Here is a 5,343-nt window from a genome sequence, read left to right on the forward strand (position 1 = left end):
ACGATCACCGCCGAACGCCCACGAGAGCACAATGCTCCGTTTGGCTCTGCTCGTCGCCGTCGTCATCCTACCTGTGATCCCTTGGCCGCCTCTGCCCCGTGAGAGACTCCAATGTGCCTCCCTCGTCGCCTGCCTCCGAGCTCATGCGCGTGGGCACGCGTCCGCGGCGACGCCAGCACGGCTCCCCCTCCCCTCGGCTATATAAGCCACCCCGAGCTCCCTAGACCGCACCAGACTCCTCACCTCTCCCCTATAGGCCTCCCCGACCACCCAAACGAGCTCAAGGAGCTCTCGTTGCCCTCCCATGGCCGAAGCTTCACCGCCGTGCTCCGCTCAAATCCGGCCGACCCGAGCCACCCCTCCAGTCCTTGATCTTACCCTCGTCTTCCCCGTGCTCCTGCGAGTCTCCTAAACCCCACGCATTGCCGCCGGAGCAGCCACATCGCCATTCCCGCATCTGCCCGAACCGCCGTCCGCCGGAGTTCATGTCGTCGCCGCCTCGGTCCATTCTGGAGCCCGTGACCTCCACCTTCGGGTGCGGCTCCTCCTGCTGAGCTCGCCCATAGGTCGAGCGAGGCGAGGGATGGCCGGAGCCGGCCGGACGAGCCCCCGCGCCGGCGACCTCCCTCTGCTCCGCAGGCGCGAGCGAGGTAGATGAAGACGACGACCCCCCTGCGAACTGGCCGCGGGCCCCGCGCGTCAGCCCCTCAGCCGTTGACCCCGCCAGCCACGTCACATAAGTGGAGACGAACTTCCAGCTTTCTGTTTTCTTCTCCCAAAAGCGTATTTTGCCTCTATTTCAGCCAATGTACGCTTCCCTTAACTGAAAGCGTATTATGTATCTGTTTCAGCAAGGAATACATTTTCCCTGAAGCGAAGGCGTATTCTTTAAAGTACGCTTTCCATTTTTCTGCCCAGGCCCACTTGTTAAGATTTTTCTTACAGATAGGCCCCTGGCAGAGAAACAAGTGTATCTTTTTACTCCTAGCTCCGAATCAGGTGAATCCAAAGCCCACTTCTTTGTTTCGTCGAGCCCGTTCTGATGGAACCATTTTCACCATGTTTTGACATTCTGAAAATGACCATTTTGCCCCTGCCTTATTCAGCCCCCTCCGAGAGAGAACGTTTTCCGACGATCTTTTCCGCGAGCTTCTCGCACTTCTTTTCGATGATTTCTTCCACCCCAGGCAAGCCACACCCTCCATTTGCATGATTGCAACGCAGTGACATGGTTTCTTTATTTAAACTTGTTTAAAATATTGTGTTAGCTACTTGTGACTTGTTCATGGCACTTCCCGGAGTATTGTTTTGATCTTGATATTGCCATGATGTTGCTTGGAGTTCTAGGATTATATTTTGATGATTATGTGGATGACATGTGTCTTTGGATTCTTAGTGGCTATTATGATTATTTTTCATGATGGTATATGTTATTATATTTTGGAGTATTACTTTGGATATCATGCTGCCTTTGGATTATTAGTGGTTAGTATGATTATTTTCATGATGCTAGTTGATGTTCTGTTGCTTGGAATATTATTTTCGGAGATGATGTTTACATGTGGATCTTAGCCGAATAGCTTTATTCTTGTTATTGGAGTAGTAGGATTATTGTTTTCAGATTCGTCATGACAGTAGTGTTGTGCTACCCTTGGAGTATTTTGAGATGGTGAGATTATGTTTGGATTATTTGTTGGATATTGTTATGACTTGGATTATAGGTTGATAGATGATATCAGAGTATCAGTCATTACTACTATATTTTGGGGTTAAATTCCGTCATTAAGTTGGTCAGGTGCCACCGAACCGGGCTTTTTCCAGTGCAACCACATTTGCCTTTTATGGGAAGGCCCTAATGCGGTCTATTGTCGTGCCTCTCATCGGCGCCTCCAACTAGGGAAGGTTATGGGCATGCTTACCCTGGCCCGGTAAGCAGACATAACCTTGTGTGCCCGTTGTTATTGTTATGGATCTGGTCCCCGTGAGGGACGTTTTGGCCACGACGGTGGTCGTTGTGTCTTTGGTAGACACGGGGCCACCCAGGACTAGCCCAGTTGGGAGTGGGTCGGAGTGGCCGGGAGAGTGTCATGGCAGTAGATCGGTTTTGTCGGAACTCCGTTGGTCCACCCAAATGGGAGTGCGAGGCCATGGGTTCCGTGGTGTGGGTAAAGTGCGCTACCTCTGCAGAGTGTGTGTAATTAAATCTATCGATAGCCGCGTCCTCGGTCATGGGCATGGGTTCGTACTAGGTCCCACCCTTCGATCAACACTCACATGACGGAATGACTTATAGGTGATTTGTATGATGATATATTGTGAGTAGTAACAGTTTGGCAGGATGTTGATGATGATGTTGGAGACCAAGTGTTGGTCATGGTTGTGATCGCCGGAAAGATCATAGTTCGAGACCAAGTGTTGGTCATGGTAGTGATCGCCGGAAAGATCACCGTGTGGTTTTGATCATTAGTTGATCGAGATGGTATATTGCTTGGCCGGTTAGCCAAGAGAGATATGGTTATGGAGATCTGAGATGGTGATTTATCAGCACTGTATTAGTTTCATCTCATGCTTAGTAGTTGCTTCATCATGGTAGTTGTTAATTAATTAACCTGTTAATGCTATGTTATTGTCTTGCCTTGATGTTTATGGTTGTTGTGAGCTTGCAAGTACATTCAATGTACTGACCTGGCGTGTCATGCCAGATTGCAGGTGATGCCATGATTGCTTGGTTGCTTGTCGAGGTTGCCGTGCGTGCGAGCTAGATCGTGTCCCAGCCAGAGTCCCTGCGGAGTGGAGTTCACCACCTTCGTCGTTGTTCCGCTGCTAGAAGTTTTCTGCTACTATGAGTTGTTCCGCTGCTAGCATAGAGCAAGAGTAGTATCGCAAGCGTAGTGTCACCATGCTGATGTGATCGTTGTAACATCAGACCCGTGTAATTATTATTCTTGTAATAAGAGCTGATTTGTTCTATGTCAAGCAGTGCCGTATTCCAGAGACTTCTCCTTGATCTCTGGGCTGGAATACGGGGCGTTCCGGTTTCTCTAAGCCGGGGTGCCACAACTTCTATGACAGCACATGTATGACTATCTTGATTCTGTCATAAAATCGTCATGGATGTACATGCATGACAAAAAACGCGACCTACTGTGACAAACACGTATCATCACGGAAGTGTATTTTTTTGTAGTGCCAAGAGGCGAGCGGCCCGAGGTCCGGTAAGAGCCCCTGAGGCGCGATGCTCAGGGGGTCCCTTTGGCGTGCAAGCGGCTTCCGAAGGACTGAAAGGGAAACATCCTTGCCCGAGCGAGATTGCTGGAGGCAAAGCATTGATCGCAAGGTTCACGCCTGCGCGTGTAAGGTGACTTATCTCGGCTATCCTGCGGTGATTCTTTCGCTGTGAGGGCGGCTTCTTGTGCGACGTCAGGCCATGTCATTCTTTTGGTGGCGCTTCCAGGTAGGACTCGCGCTGACCCCCTCTTTCCTGCTCATCTGGATGCTCTACATCCTCGGGTCCCGGCCCTCGAGCGAGGCTCATGTCGTGGTTCTAATACTAATAGTAGAATGGGGGTAGGTATGAGGAGGCAAGATACTAGCTATGATGAAGTTGTACACACAAGGTTTACGAGTTCAGGCCCTTCATGGTGGAAGTAACAGCCCTACGTCTCAGTGCCCGAAGGCGGTCGACTGGATTATGTGTGTGGAGTTACAGGGGGTGCGAACCCTTGTCCCTGAGGAGGGGGGTGGCTTATATAGAATGCGCCAGATCCCTCCGGCCCTCAGTTACACAGGGTTTAAGGTACATAAAGAGAGGGCGTTACTAGTAACGCCATCAATAAAGATACATGAATAACCATTAAGTCTACAAAGTAAATGCCCGACCGTTGCTGTTCAGAGCGGCTTTAGACCTTCTGGTTGTCGAGTGACTGATGCTATGGTCGAGTGACATTGAACCTTCCGAGTGGAATGCTTCTGGTTGAGTGGATGATGTTATGCCTTGAATACTTCTGACTTTAGGGTAATGTCCTTGGGGAGGGCGTCTAGGTCAGGCCTATGACCCTACCCTAGGTACATGTCGTCGTCATTAGCCCCCGAATGGTTCAGGGTTTGAGTGGAGAAGGAGTTGAAAATAATTCCGACTCAATTTTTGCGCTTCGGAAGCGTCTTGCTTGGATCAATGAACAACATGATGACTTCAACTTCTTTTTCAGTCGCCTTGATCCATTCTTAGTTTGTCGAGTGAACTTTGCTGCTAAGCTTCGGGTGTGGATATGGGAAAAATCTTCGGTCTGACAGACTGTTCTGCTGCCCCCGGATCATGCGGGATTTGAAATTTCGGGAAGCGCGCGGGACGGAGGAAGCCGCAGTAATCGAGATGGATTAGGCAGGGACGCCTCGATATCCACGCCACCTTTTTTTCCACGTACCGAGTGAGCGCCGGTTGCGGGATTTGACAGGATCGCCCGAGCCCAGTGGTCAGTCACTCGGAAACGATTCCATATAAGGCATCGGATTGGGGAATTCTGCATAGTGCGCCCTAATTCCCCTTTCTTCCTCCTCTGCTTCTCCACCGCTGCCGCTTCCGTTCTCGACGGCACCTCCCGCTTGAGCTCCTCTTGCTTCGATGGCGAAGGACAAGACGGCGGCGCTAGAATGCGTGAAGAAGGGAGCAGCGAAGGGGAAGGGGAAGAAGACCGGCAGGAGCGGGTCGTTGTCGAGATCCGGCTTGCCGCGCGGCTGGGTTCAGGGTGACTGGATCCAGTCCACCATCGAGCTGGATGACCTGCGGGATCTGGCCGAGAGTGGGCTGATCGAGCATGGTTCTTGGAGGCTCCCGGGGGACGAAACTGAGCCAGAGCCCCAGGAGAGCGAATGCGTCTTGCTCGCCACCCATGTCGACCGCAGTTTTTCCTTGCCCCCACATCCCTTTTTTCGTGCCTTTCTAAACTTCTTCGGAGCTCAAATCCACCATTTCTCTCCCAATACTATCACGTACGTCGCTGCCTTTGTCTCGCTGTGTGAGAATTTCCTGGGCTGCCGACCGCACCGAGGTCTGTTCAAGCACATCTTCACATGTCGCTCGCAGACTGTGAAAAAAGCTAGCCCGAGTGACGAGAAAACCCAGGTAATCCAGATGTGTGGGGGCTTAGGCATCCAGATGCGGGGGAAGAGCGCTTTTCCTGCGATGACTCTCCCTGACTCGGTTAGAGGGTGGTAGTCGACTTGGTTTTATTGCAAAGACAAGTCGACTCCTGGCCACTCGACAGGTCTCCCTCCCTTTTCTTTGGCGCGAGTCCAGAAACCCACCACCTTGAAAGTGACTCCAGCAGAGAAGGTGGAGGTAGC

At 51.4% G+C, this 5,343-nt stretch overlaps 1 long non-coding RNA gene across 1 annotated transcript; it reads left to right on the top strand.

Annotated features, from left to right (window-relative positions):
* Window positions 1-218: 218 nt before the first annotated feature.
* On the top strand, window positions 219-3,135 carry LOC141026280 (uncharacterized). Its single transcript, XR_012188107.1, has 3 exons — window positions 219-999; window positions 1,107-1,187; window positions 2,703-3,135. It is a non-coding gene; the product is annotated as an uncharacterized lncRNA (long non-coding RNA).
* The last annotated feature ends 2,208 nt before the right edge of the window (window positions 3,136-5,343 follow it).

The sequence above is a fragment of the Aegilops tauschii genome, chromosome 6, assembly GCF_002575655.3.
Source record: "Aegilops tauschii subsp. strangulata cultivar AL8/78 chromosome 6, Aet v6.0, whole genome shotgun sequence".
In the NCBI taxonomy this organism is placed as follows: Eukaryota; Viridiplantae; Streptophyta; class Magnoliopsida; order Poales; family Poaceae; genus Aegilops; species Aegilops tauschii.